The sequence below is a fragment of the Triturus cristatus genome, chromosome 8 (genome assembly GCF_964204655.1).
Source record: "Triturus cristatus chromosome 8, aTriCri1.1, whole genome shotgun sequence".
Taxonomy (NCBI): domain Eukaryota; kingdom Metazoa; phylum Chordata; class Amphibia; order Caudata; family Salamandridae; genus Triturus; species Triturus cristatus.
This window is the reverse complement of record NC_140591.1, coordinates 1,101,929,459-1,101,944,525: the sequence shown is the minus strand read 5'-3', so window position 1 is coordinate 1,101,944,525 and position 15,067 is coordinate 1,101,929,459. Positions and strand designations below refer to the sequence as shown.

General features: G+C 45.6%; 1 protein-coding gene across 4 annotated transcripts in view; it reads left to right on the top strand.

The window, feature by feature from the left end:
- Nucleotides 1–15,067, top strand: part of CDKL5 (cyclin dependent kinase like 5) — a 1,167,948-nt gene that overhangs the window by 726,079 nt on the left and 426,802 nt on the right. The gene's annotated exons all lie outside the window — the stretch shown is intronic.

Here is a 15,067-nt window from a genome sequence, read left to right as displayed (position 1 = left end):
AGGATCCCCCATGGGTGTTCTTGATCTGAAACTGCACAGAACTATCGTACATACCTTGTGGGTCCTCTCCCTACAGTCCGGATTAGACATGGGCATTGTCTTCTCTGTTAGGGGCCAGCTCCTTGGGACCAGGAGGGGTTTTGATCCCCTCCTACGCAGTACCCAGTTACTAGAATAAAGAAATGGGTAACTATTACCATCAAAAGAGCAAAAATGTCAAGAGTTCTCTGAAAGGAGGTCGTCCTCTAGAAGGTTGTTGTTTCTCCCGTTGGACTCTGCTTGCGTCTCCCTGTTTGGTTTTTCCAGTTTGCTGTCATTTCCATACCAGTCTGTGGTGATCCAGCCACTCTTTGCCTTGGGCTTCCAGGTGGAAGAGAGACATAGCCTCTTGTCTGGTGGGGATCGAGGCCTGTCTACCCTTAAATTGAAACAAGAGGCACACGTTGAATCTCCAGCGATAGGGGATATTATGTGATTGTAAATAGTCTGCCGCAATTTTTAAAGATTTCCTTTTGGCTAGTGTCATAGTTAAAATATCTTGGAATAGAGTTAGGGTGGAGTCACAGAACACTATAGGGTTGATTCCCCTTGTTGCCTTCATTATTTTTACTTTTCATCTAAAATAATGAACGTTAGTCAGGACATTAGGGGTGAGTTTATGCTGAATTTGGTACGGGCTGAATGCTCCTTGCATGCCTTCCGGTTTAATCTGTAGATCGACTGTGCCTTGAAGAGGCTATCTGAATAGGTCCCCAACGTACTGGGGCAAGACTTGAGGTTGAATTGAAAGTGGGACTCCTCTGATGCGGATATTGTTACGGCGTGATCGGTTTTCACCGTCTTCCACCTTATCATTTTAGCCATTGACATCTTTTCTCTAGTTCATCCACCCGCACAGCCAGCTCATCATGTTCACAGACCCTTCCACTGTGGCGACTTCCAGATAGTCCATTCTCATGTCTAGTTGTTGGATAACATGGTCCAAGTCCACCAGTGATTTAATGAAGGCACCCTATTCTTTTCTTTTAAATCCAGTCAGTAGTGTAATGATATACCCCTCTGGTGCTGGAATTTCCACTTCTTTTTTTTTATTTCTTTTTATTGATGGCAAGTATACACAGGGCAGACACATTGCAGACATTCCGATCAAGAATGCACCGATTACTTGAGAATTCCCCCACAAAGATTACAGTGCCAGTCGATATCCTGGAGATAGTACAATCAGCTGGTTGTTCTGATGGTCTACATTGGATCTTGTCCGTGTCTTTGCTACGGGGACTCATATATGTCTCCCCTATACATGTTCCACTTTTCCCAAATCTGTGACCACTTGTTAGGACACCCTCTAGATTCATACACTGTCTTTTCAGTCAGCATACACCAATCCATATCTCTCTCCCACGCTGTAAAGGATGGTGGCTCTTGCACACTCCACAATCTTGTAACATTATGTTTAGCTAGTATAATACCAAGAGTCACCCATATTCTTTCCTTGGTGTTTAGGTCAGTAGGGCCCCATTTGTCCAGGAGGCATAACATTATGCTGTAGTAAATCTCACATCCCATCACCTCCACCATGCATTTTGTAACATCAGACCAGTACGTCTGTACACATACACATTCCCAGAGTATATGAACGATGGTTCCCACATGTCCACATTTTCTCATGCATCCTGGTTCCATTCCATAGCCCATCTTTACCATTGCAGGGCCAGCAAGATAGACTCTGTGAAGCACCTTCAGCTGTCTCAGTCTCAACCTAGACGAAATAGCCACCTCCTTGGGGGAAGCCAGTGCCTCAGCCATTCATCGTCCTCCAGCCCTGCCACATCATGCTCCCACTGAGCTCGAAGCCGGAGAAGGGGATCAGACAGATTATTGATTAGTTTCTTATATGTCAAAGCAATGGCTTTCTCTGGCATGTATCCATCTAGGATTCTGTCTTCTAGCGGGGAGGATTCTGGTGGCGGCTCTCCCTTAACTATTGCCGACTGCAATGCGTGTGCAATCTGCATGTATCTGAAAAATTCAGTGTTTTCAAGGTCATATTCCCCTTGTAGTTGGGAAAAGGTGACTATGTCTCCCGCCCTCCACAGATCTCCAACCTTGGATATACCGATCAAATCCTATCGGTCGCAACCCTTGGATTTTCTGAGGTTGCCAAAGACATCTGCGTCCCGAAGAGGGGTGGCGCATGTTATCTTACCCTCCCAAGCCAGGCTTTTCATAGCCACACGCCATACCATTACTGCATGTATTGTGGGGCCCGTCAGTTTCAGCTTAGCGGGGTTGGTGTATAGCGCCCTTGTAAAATCACCCCCTGGAAGCAGCCATCTGTCCATTTGATATTCGGGGTCCCTGGGCGGCCTATAAATGCACTGATTAATTGCTGTTAGCTGTGCAGCCCAGTAGAATCTTTTGATATCCGTGAGCGCTATCCCCCCCATCATATCACCCTCGTGTGAGTTTTTGAAGGGATATCCTGGGTGGCTTCCCTCCCCACAGGAGCTCTCTCTGGGCGCTTTCTATGGACTTGAAATAGTCTGCCCCAATCGGACGAGGCAAATTTTGCAATACATATAAAAAACGGGGTAGAGCCATCATTTTGAATAAGGCCACGCGCCCCAACAGGGACAGCAGGAGAGATTTCCAGTGTTTGACATCAGATCGTAGCCTTAGTAGCGGGGCAAGAGATTTTGCTTGTAAAAAAGGGTAGGATCCTTAGAAACATAGATCCCTAGGTACTTAAACCCTGCTTTGGCTTCACTAATAGTGATACCCAGTGGCAGTGCAGGTGCTTTACCACACAGGATGTAGATGACTGATTTGGACCAATTTATGCTATAGCCAGAGCATTTCCCAAACACCATAAAGATATGCATTGCTCTATTTAAGGAAGTAAAGGGTGACGCCAAATACAATAGTATGTCATCCACATAAAGCGAAATACGATCCTCCCAATCCTCAGCCCATTTTAGTCCCCTAATAATAGGATCTTTCCTTATCCACATCGCTAATGGCTCCAACGTCAGAGAAAAGAGCAATGTGGAAAGGGGGCAACACTGCCTGGTTCCTCTACCAAGGGCAAACACCGGGGACCTTCGGTTGTTGACCACTGCTTGGGCCAGTGGATTTTTATACAGTAACTGAACCCAGCTCAGAAAACTCGGGCCAAATCCCAATTTCTTTAATACTGAAAACACATATGGCCAGTCAATCGTGTCGAACGCCATTGTGGCATCGAGAGCTATCACCACAGCATCTTCTCTTATTGTATTCGCTTGATCTATAACTCCATGAGGCCTTCGTAAGTTAAGGGACGTATTTCTGGCTGGCATAAAGCCAGATTGATCCAGGTGTACTAGTTTGGTAATCACTTGTAGCAGACGAATGGCCAATATTTTCGCTAGGATTCTAGCTTCTGCATTAGGCAGTGATATCGGTCTATATGAAGAGCATTTATTCCTTGGTTTACCGTTTTTGTGGATAACCACTACAGGTGCCAACCTCTGATCTACTGGGAGTATTCCCACCTCTCGGCTCTCTTCAAACATAGCTATCAGATAAGGCGCAAGCTTGCTGGGGGCAAGCTTGTACAGTTCAATAGGCAAACCACTTGGGCCCATCGCCTTGCCCGCCCTCAAGTCTTGTATCGCTTTTTCGACCTCTGCAATGATCAATTCCTGTTCTAAGTCGTCGCTATCCTCATCAGAGAGCACGGGCAGAGATATTTCTTTCAAGAATTTATCTGCATCCTCTCCCGTAAAAGTAATTTGGGATCTATATACCTGGGCGTAGTAGTTACCAAACGCCATTGCAATGTCCTGCGGCTCCGTATAGGTTATGTTTAGATCATTTTTAAGTTCCACCACCACTCTGTTGGCTTGCTCTATACGGTCTAACCAGGCCAACAGTTTCCCGGACTTATTCCCCACCTCATAAATTCTGCTGAGGCTGAGTGTAGCCCTGTATTGTGCTTTGGCAGCGTCTGTAGCTAGGGCCACATATTCTTTTGTCTTTAATTTCAGGAAGTGTCTAATTTCATCTGTGTTAGTGTCTCGTAATTTACTTTCCAGTTCCAATATCTCTTCCTCAATACTTACCAGTGCTGCCTGCTTTTCTGTTTTACTGCCTGCAAACAGGGAAACAGCATAGTCCCTGATTGCAGTTTTAAAGGCCTCCTTCAGTTTCTGTGAGGACTCAACCGAGTCTTCATTTTCACTGAAGTAAAAATCGATTTCTTTCACTAATTTCTCTTTTCTTAAGGGAACCTTAAGATACCAGGGATTTATCGGGGCCACCCTTCCAACTTATGCTTGCCCCACTTCTATCAGGGCCCAGAAAGGCGAGTGATTTGATATTACCCTTGCTAGGTGTCGTACTTCAATGACTTGCTCCAGCTGGTCTGCTGGCATGATTATATAATCCATCCTAGACATACTGTGGTGGGTGCTTGAGTAAAATGTGTATTGCTGCTCTAAGGGATTCCGCGCTCTCCAAACATCAAGAAGTTCCATTGCTTCCATGAAGTTGTGAATCTGTGTACGGGAAGGCGGCAAGCTTTTTGGGGCCCAGCGATCGAGGCTATCTGAAACAATTGAGTTGAAGTCTCCCCCAACAAGGAGTTTCCCTCTCTAAAAGCTGAGGTATGAAGGCCGGACGGTATATACACTGACACTAGGTTCAATATGCGATCCTCCCATCTTCCCGAGATCGCGACAAATCTACCCAAGTTATCTGTCCATGTTCGGTCAAAGGCCAACTGGAAACCTCTACGCATCATGATGTCCACACCCCGAGAACCGGTACTGAATGCGGAATGTGCCACAAGCCTAAAGCCCCATCTGGTCAATGCCTTGCAGGTGTTCTCCAACAAGTGTGTCTCCTGAAGTAGGATTACGTCGGGCGCATGTCGTTTCACATACTGCAACACTATACCTCTCTTTAGTTTATCACCCATGCCATTAACATTCCAAGACAATAATTTTAAACCCTGCTTCGAAAGTGGTCCCATTTCCAATTACAATAACTTTGTGTTTCATCGATTGGATCCATTCAGACCTCCCTCAATCCAGATATAACACATCCAAGCATCGAGCATTCCATGTCACATGCCTCCCAATGCAAAGAGTAAGAGCCCAGCTGGCCCTTTCCTGTCGTATCAAGTCATCAACATCTAAACTAAACAAAATACACAACAAACATCCCCTCCCCCCTTCCCGTCAGCGCCTGCTCCTGAATGCAACATGTACTGTTTTTCGTTGACAGCATTGGGTTTACTTGCTGGCAGAAATCCCACCCCCCAACTTCGCACACCCTCCATCCCATCCCTGCATCCCTGCATGGCGGAATTGGAAGCTCCCACCTCCTCAGATCTGCAGAGCGCCTATTGTCACCCCTGAAACTATAGTGCGTGGACCATCCGCCCACCCATTCGGCATCAAGTGGCATTTAGAAAACCTTATCAGTATTAGCAATTCCTTGGAGACCTGGTCTGTCTCTTAATATTCTATTTCCCAGTCTGTACCAGGAGATAGACCATATATTGTTTGATACCTTACTTGAATGTCCACTGTGGAAGGTGAATTGCACTGGGGCCAAAAAGGCAAAGTACCTCTCTTTCATGAGCCATGACAGCAGAAAGTGCTGTGCAGCTACTTTGGGGTGTCATCGGTCATTGGGGTGCTGCCAATATCAGTGTCTGCATCTTGCTCAGTACGAGAGTGTTCCAGCCCGTCCTGTTGGCGCTAATGATTCCTCTTCCCCACAGTTCGCCATCCCTTGAACCAATCCCAAGCTTCATCTGGGGTAGCAAAGCACCAGACTGTTCCTTCCGCTTCCACACGCAGTTTGGCTGGGAAGAGCATTGCGTATTTAACTCCCCTTTCATGCATGACTCTCTTTATCTCAAGGAAGCTATGACTTTGTCGCTGGACTTTGAGCGTGTAATCGGGAAAGAAGGTCACATTACTATTCTCAAATGTAACAGGTGGCGCAGTCCGGGCCGTCTGTAATATGATATCTCTGTCTCTGTAGTTAAAAATTCTTGCCACGATAGGTCTAGGAGGTGCTCCGGGTTTAGGTCCGCCTCCTGGCACTCTATGTGCCCGTTCGACCATGAAGAATTTTGATAGCCTGGTAGGCCGCAAATGGGTGGTGACCAGCTCCTCGACAAATAGATCCGCAGCTTGCCCTTCTGCTCGTTACGGCACTCCGAGAATTCGTATATTGTCTCGTCTAGACCTCCCTTCGTATTCATCAAGTTTTTCAGCCATCTATTCATTACGGGTCTGCAGAACAGATACTTGCTTCTGTAACATCGAAGTGTCTTTGACTAGGAAGCTGGTGGTTGTTTCCACTTCTTTAATTCTGGTATTCTTATTCCACATATCAGCCCGTATAAGAGAAACCTCAGTGGAGACAGCGTCAATTCTAGATTTGAGCGATGTTCTCACCGTTGTGATAGCCGTTATTATGTCTAGGAGGGTCCGTTCTGACGAGTCTTCCATCCCTTTTTGCTTTTCTGGTAGTTCCTCCCCAGATTTCTATTTAGGGCCCAGTCCCTTTTGCCAGGCATATTGGTCTAATTTAGCTTACATGGTCGCTTTACCGCTTCATCCTCCAGCCATCTTGGGCCCGGTAATTTCTGGCATTGTCAGTAGAGGACAGCACAGTACACTGTACTTCACCATTATACAAAACTCGTTGCAGCCGCTCCGCAGTGTTCTTTGCACTTCACCACTGCTACCTTTGGATCTCTTACGCCCATGCCAGAGTCCATGCGTGGGGCCGGGTCAGCCCGTGAACGACTGGAGATCCCCAATGCAGATCTCAGTCAGGGTTCGGGATGTACGCCCAAATTATCACTGCCTGATGGCGCTCTCCACTGCCTCAGGTATTACGGCACCCCTTCTGCTCTTCGCAGGCTATGCAGTTAGGCCTGTGCCTAGTGTTGGTGGGCCGATCTCCATTCCCCTTTGCACTACTGCTGTAATTTCTCGAACGATTCCGTCCATTCAAGGTCCGATGTATTTTTTTATGCTTATGCCGGTTCTCCTTGTGAATAGAAACACAGATTTTGGCTCGAACGGGTGTAAACGGCTGGAGCCGCTCTGCTACATGGCCATTTTGCTTGCTGGTTAGCCATGCCCCTCAGGAAATTCCACCTCTGCTAATGGGCTGGACTGACGGCCATTGTAGGTGCTATAAGATCTGTTTTGTTTAGTGACTATATAGCACTTAGGAGGTCTCGTTTAGAGCTAAACCTCTTCTCCATGATTCGGGGCTGTTGTCACTGATGTCCGTGTAGGTCTGGAGGCTTTAGGGGAATGATACAGCCCAATTTGTTGCATAAAAGCCCCTGGGTCCGAGGTCGTTGTGGCTGTTCTGCCCCAACTCAAATCAGTCTCACTTGAGAGCCTGCCTTTTCTGCCCAGGCAACGGTGACTTACCCACTCAAGCTCAAAGCAACTCTCCCGTGTTGTGCTCACATATCTGCACCATGCGCGTGTCAGGAAAGGCCGTGCCTCTCTATTAATACTTGGCACTTGTTCTCCTCTAGGTCCAGCAATGGGGCTCCTGGAAGCTACATTGTTGCCGGTCTGATTATGCCGGGCCGTTTGTGACTGGGATCGAAGAAGTTACACCACCCTGGTCCCCGAGGACTGTACTTCAAATTGGCAAGGTACAGGCCTCGTTATGCGAGCGGTAGGTGTGATGCTGTTCCTTTTCCCGGCGGGCACTGGCTACCAGATGGATGTGGCTATTTTGCAGGATCATTGGGGCAGGGAAGGTTGCTTTGTTGGCCTGTTGTATGGCCATCCGGTGGTCAAAACTGTTGGCCGGCGACATTCTCTGGTGCCGAATAACTCTCCTGTCTCATCAAGCATTCAGGGGTTTCTGGATGGCATCTAGGCTGGGCATTGGCTCTGTAGGACCCTCTGTCGTACGTAGCTCGGCGAGGACACGTCTTCATGGGTTTTCGTCATAACCATGCCCCACAATTGAAACAACACTGCTAAGATCGCAATAAGACAGGGTGGGAACAAGTTAAAGGGATGACATGAAAATGGTGATGTAAAGGGTGGGAGCAAAAAGGCTGAGGAATATTCGTGACATTCAGCGTATACAGACATCTAGCTCAGGTAGTAACAAATCATTAATGGTGCAACACTTTAAATGGACTGTAAAAGAGTAGACATTCACCCCTTCCTTTGTTAACCTTACAGTGAGTAAAACATCTAGTCATATTTATACATCATGTACATTCACCCTTATCTGTCACAAGGCTGATGTCTATAATGGTTATCGAAATATTATGTAAAAATTCCAAAATGATACTCAGTAGAGAATGAACAGGAAAACGTGAGTAGACAAATTAAAGCATGTCTGCTGGAAGAGATGTAAAGGGGGATCTACATGAGAGACTGGTCTCCAAGATAGTTCACACATTACTAAAACCCCAAACTGAAGTAGTGGGCCCACTAAGCACAGAATGCCCAAGAGGTGTATAGGAATAGACATAGGTGGTGTGCTCACTTGAAACAGTGACTATGTAAACAAGGTTCAGGCGGATATTTTACAAAATAGTAAAAATAATACACAATACTCTTGCTTCATCCACTCTTGCTTGCCCTTATCCACCCACTCTACTCATCCTCGCCAGTCACCCGTAACCTCACCTCATATTCACTCTCTCACTTCCCCATCCATTCTCACCCCTTCCACTCTCCAGTGTGCACAACTCTCCCACTTTCTCCGTTTTCTCATAATCAGTCACACTATTTATAAAAATGAAAACAAAAATCAAAATTTCCATTTTTCTATACCTGAAACAGTAATAAAAGATTTAGTTGCATTTATTAGCATTCTGCTAAAGACGAATTCTAATACTGTAACTCCCTGATCCAACTCTGGGTCTCGGCAAATCTCTCTCTCTCCTTCCTCCGTATCACCCCCGTATTACCATGCCTATTGAAGTACTCTCTCACCCCATGCACTGGCTCGTATCCCCATCTAACTTTCTGCACCCCCTTATTTAGTCCAACTGCGTGCTTGCCATGCACTCTCTTCCATCTCCATCCCCTCACTCACACCTCCATCTGCTTTTTTGCCCAACAACCCTACCCATGCAGTACCTCACCACTCTTCATGTTCTCGGCCCATGAACTCATTCCTGCCTCTCTCACCCTGTCCATTCTGTCATGCCTATCTACTCTTCAAGCCCATCCATTCTCTCCCACATCCTCACACTCTTCTCACCCGTTTATAAAACTTGACTATTCAGCCGCCATGGTCTTCTCAGTGGCGGTCCGCTTGGGACACACAATACCGACCAGGTATGGCTTTTCTTAGAGCAGAGTTATCCCCTTCATTAAGCCAAGTGTCTGTGGCGATATATATAGCAAACTTGTGCCCAGTTAACACATTTCCTATTTCAATGGAGTACTTGAGTCAAGAGCAAACATTCATTTGTCCAGATTTGTAAGCATGAAAGGAAATTTAGTATTCATTATGGTAGTAATCTATTTGTTTAGAGACTTACCAGAAATATTGTAATAAAATAGATTGTAGATTACCTCATAACTTAATGTGAACATTTGGCTCGTAAACTCTATAGTCTGGAACTGGAATAAGAGAGGGGAAGGTGCACCAACAATAGGGGTATGTTGAATGGACCAGGGTTTCTGGCCATGGAGCCCATCCAGCGGCAGATAGATGCTGACATGTTGGCATGCTTGAAGGGCAGAAGAAGAAGCACATGGCTGTCCAGGCACCAAATAACAATGATCATAAAGAGATGACTGACCAGATTAAACCAAAGTCCAGATGGACCTGGTACTGGTCGGTGGTTATCCGTCCAGTTGGCCCCACTGAGAAATAAAATCAAGTAAAAATAAACAATAACGAAACAAAACCAAAGCTTCCTAAATTATTAACAGAGCAAAACTGCACAATAACAAATAACACAATGACACATAAAATACTTTGTATCATTAACGTAGTCAGGCAATTCCAGCTACAAGGAAGTTAATAGGGACAATTTACACACAAGAAAAATGCATACATGTGCTCAACTTGGGGATGCTATTAGTAACCTGATTAGTAATGTGGCAGCAAAGCCATAGTTTACGCTGGTCAGTAGCACAAACTATGCCACCTTCGTCGATTAAGTACCCAAATGCCCGAATCACTGAGATAAGAATTAGAATTAAAAAGTAGTGAAAATCATGATTTTTTTTATAAGTTCCTGTTTGGATTTTGGGTTTAGGGTATGAATATATATTATGCAAAAGTTGGTCGCACACTGCTCGTCACACCAGCGAGTTGCCCCAAAGGACTGTGGTAAATGTAGTGGCGACGGCGGGTCCGCCTATGCCACGATGTGTAAAAAGAACAGTATGTGTTGCGTTAGCCATCCCTGGACACGTGTTTCAAGGTAGTTGCCTCTCGTCAGCAGGGAGCAGGTCAGTGTAAAGGGGTGCCGTGTGGACTGCCAAAATGTAATTAAAACAGGTCAAGTACCTCTCATGGCGCGCAGGTGCAGATCCAAGGCTCGTCAGCCCGTTGGCTCAAGGGAGCCGTAATAAATTATGCAAAAGTTGGTCGCACACTGCTCGTCACACCAGCAAGTTGCCCCAAAGGACTGTGGTAAATGTAGTGGCGACGGCGGGTACGCCTATGCCACGATGTGTAAAAAGAACAGTATGTGTTGCGTTAGCCATCCCTGGACACGTATTTCGAGGTAGTTGCCTCTCGTCAGCAGGGAGCAGGTCAGTGTAAAGGGGTGCCGTGTGGACTGCCAAAATGTAATTAAAACAGGTCAAGTACTTCTCATGGCGAATATATATTACACAGACAGCAAAAAAATGTACTCTTTCATTTTTTAGTATAGTTCCCAAAACCCGACACGTATATTGAATTATTTTCCAAATCGAGGCTGAATCTTTTATCGTGTGTGATTCCTTGCACCAAGATATCTCTTTGTCCATGGGATCTGAACATTGTTTTAGGTGTGCTGACAGGACTTCCTTTCAAGCTATGACTCCATTGTTCTCTCACGCTCCACTTTTTTAATATAATCTTTTTTGGCTAATATCATGTCCAAGAAAAGGGCTAGTGAATGTTATTTTATTTTTGTCTTTGGGAAATGAATTGATTATCTAGGTTGTTTGACGCCAAGTGTGTCATTATTTAGATGAGAATTTTTATAACTTCCATTGTTTTTTGGAGTGATATATTAAATCTCTGACTTGTTTTGTGTCATATTTTCACTTTCCTAAATATTTTATTTTTGAGTTAAGGGAGCATCTCTTGCCTTCCCGAGATGTGTACACGTTTGAAAATTCTGTTAGCCAAATCTGATAATACACTCATTATCTGCACGCTTTAATGTGTGTAGTTTCCACACTTAATTTGGCAAATAGTTAATCTTTTATTTATTTGAAGAGTTTTATATAGGGAACTTGAACCAAAGGCATTAGAGCGCTTTGTAGTGTTTACATAGTAGAAATTATGTGGTTTACGTAATACATATTGGGGTAGACATACAAGCAAAAAAAGATACGTACATAAGTGAAATCTATGACGGTGTTAGGATAAGTAGCTGATACATTTTTGAGGTAGACGTAACTTATCAATATATAAATTGTTTTAGCAATGCATAATACAGTACAAATTGGGGTAGGCATAAAGACATTATGGCAGTGCGTGAGCGCAATATCTAAGGCATTTTCGAGTAAGAGACAGCTTATAAATATAGCTATTGCTTTACCAGTACATAGTACCATTACCTACTTGGGTAGACATAAAGGCATAATGGCAGTACGTAATCAAAATATATGAGGGCATTAGGATCAGTAGCTAATACATTATTGAGGTAGAAACAGCATACATGTACATATAATGTTTTAAACAATGCATACATACATTACTGCAGGGCTACACGAGGAGTAATTAAACATACATAGGACCAAAGATTACAATGGGTTGTGGCGTGCATAAACAAAATACATGAAGGCATTAGGATCAGTAGCTGATACATTATTGAGGTAGAAACCATAGTATATTAACAGTGCATAGAATCATTTGCACAGGGTTACCTGGGGAGTATGTAAACATACCTAGGGCCAGTCACATCACTATATGGTGATCAAATGTGGTCTATGTGGTGGTCAGATGTGGTCTACATGTTTCAGCCTGTAAAGTGCCAATAGCGAGGCTTTCTTCAGGACCCAATGGCGGTGTGCACTCGCTTAGGTGCACCCTAACCTGTGGCATCAATAAGACCGCATGAATTACGGTTACTATTCAGCCTTCAGAACTCCTGAAAGCTCCTCAGGATCCTGTTGACGGGCTTGTGTAGGTGCCACACGGGCGTCTGGCTTTGGTGTACGTGTGACTTCAAGCCACCGTCCCCCGCCAGGATCCATGGTGTGAGGGTGTCCCACACATTATAGTAACGTCGCTTTCTCCATATAGACCACATTTGATCACCATATAGTGATGTGACTGGCCAATTTACCTAGTCTTACATCCACCTCACTTTAATTGTTTTAACTTTGCCTTACTACTCCACCAATAAATCTTTGGATTGGCAAAGGCAATTTTAATTTTCGCACTATCATGATCTGCACCATCACAATCAAAAACCCGCTCCGCTGTAACCAGGCGTTGAAGCACACTAGAGAGGCACTCTGCCTCTCTGGTGGGAACCCAATGATGAAGCATTTCACCAAATAGGTTGGTGAGTGAGGTTCGTCTAGAAAACAAGAGTGACTCTTCTTGCTAGCTCTCTATTGATTTGGCTCCACTCTTCTGTTGTTTTTTACTGTTTATCAGGGGGTCCAAGAGTGGCTCCAGTTCTTTTCCCTCTCTCTCTTGTTGTTTGCAAATATGTTGTTATTAAACCAGGATCTGGAGGGAATACCTCTTGACTTCTTTGAATTTCAAAGGTGCGACTTCTTCAACGAGTTCTTCCATTTTTGTGTTATAATGGTCAGTGAGTTCGTTGGTGGAGGAGAGGCCAGGCGCGGGTAGGATTTGAGAGATAACCAGTGTTTCTAGCTATGTTTGTTGGATTTGGTGGATGTTCCTCGCCCAGCGATTGGGACGGCTGGGCTTGGGGTGGGCCTTTGGATGGAAGGTATTGAGCTGGAAAAGTATTAGATGGTGACCGGTCCAGTCTGATGGAAGGATGGAGTACAGGGAAAGTATGTTGTGTTTAGAGATGATCGTGTCATGGGTAGAACTCTTGTGCATTTGTATCTTGCATTGCTGGGTAAGATTGTTCGCTTCCAAGAGTGTGGTAAGGGTTAATACTGGGGGGTCCTTTACATTGGTCAAGTGTAGGTTAAGGTCTCCTAATATAATGTCAGATCTGTCATTTAGGGAATTTAGCGAAATTAGGTCTGCTAAGTCTTCGATGAACCACGGAGTGCCACCTGTTGGGTAGTAGATGAGATTCAATTTTATGGGGGTGGGGCCTTTTAAGGGGAGCTGCACTCCTAAATATTCAAAGGACGGATAGTTGGTAGTATGTAGTGGTGTAAGGCAAAGCTCATTTTTGTTTCCAATGGCTACTCCGCCCCTCCTACGACCCTGGCGATCGCTGCAAATGGTTGAGATGCCCTGTGGGATGCGTAAGTCGATGTAAGGGGATGAGTGATCTGTCAGCCATGTTGCAGTGAGAAAGCATATGTCGATGTTGTGTTGAAGGATAGAGTCTGCTATATCAGTGGCACGTCTGACTTGATCGGAAGTTCAGGAGCAGGTAGTAGGGCGAAGGTGGCCAAATCACCATAGGTTTGCTGGGTTGGACTGTAGTTAGATGTGTGGGCGGCCCAGGCGGGCGAGTGTTGTTCAAGGTGCTATTCAAGTCGAGGACGACCAGGTTGGTCCTGGGGCACTGTCAGGGGTGTTGCTTTATGAATCTGCTAACCGCTGTGGTAATCCTGCTGTGCTGCAATTGATATTGGGTTGTTGGTGCGAGCAGGGAGTGGTTTTGTTTGGGGAGTGGACTGTGGGGACAGGACGAGTGAGTGAAGCAGGATCGGTGTCCAGCATGGGTGCAGAGGGTAGTGGCATGGAGTGATTAGCCCTTGCATCACTGAGAAACAATTACATTTCTTCGAGTACAGGGTTGATTTTTAAGTTCTATATGGGCAATTATAGGGAGCAGTTTAGAAGTAGCTAGAGTTTCCATAGGAGGGGGATGTGTTGGTGTTCATTGGAGTCTGGGTTGGTGTCTGGGTGGGGGGGGGGGGCTGGGAGCTGGAGATAGTTCTAGGTGGGTAGTGAATGGGCACCAAGGAGAGCGGCGGCAGGTATTTCTGGCAGTGAAGTCACAGGGTCAATGTTTCAAGGGTGGGGAGAGCTGACAGGGGTAAGTCAGGGGAGCCACAGAGATTGGTAGCTGGAGTAGTGGGTTTCACAAGGGGCGGTGTGGGTGCGTTGATCCATCCCTGGCATAATATAGCAGTGCTTGTCCTCTAGGGGAGGTGAGGAGGGTGGGTGTAAGACCGGCTGGCGACATGGGGGTTGGTTCACTGGTGGAGGGGAGCATGGAAGTGGAGGAGCCAGGAGGTAGTGGTGAGCTCAGTTCTCTACGGTTGAGAAGGGGGTAGAATTAGAACCAGATGTCCATGGAGGGGGTGGTTCTCTAGTGGAAGGGGGGGTGGGAGCGGGGCCCGACAGCAAGGAGGTACAGAGCGTGGGAAAGTGACGGTCAAAGATGGCTAGGTTTTGTTCAGAGGCTTGTAATAGGATGTTCCCAGATCTGTAAACAGTTATGGACAACTCTCCTTCGAAGGACTGCGATGGGGATCTGTCGAGCTATGTTCCATTGGGGACTTATGTATTGTTGGTTACGTCGAGGTGTTGACGGAAGTTTGTTCTCCATTTGGCGTTTTTTTTGGTGTGGAAGATGGAGTCCATCTTTCAACCTCCGTGTGTTGGACTGTAGTAGATATTTGTTACTGTTAGCTTTAATCCTAGCATAGGCATGTGCTCTTCCCATCTTGTCTCTCTTGGTATTCCTAGGAAATAAACTCCTGGTAGTTACCTGACA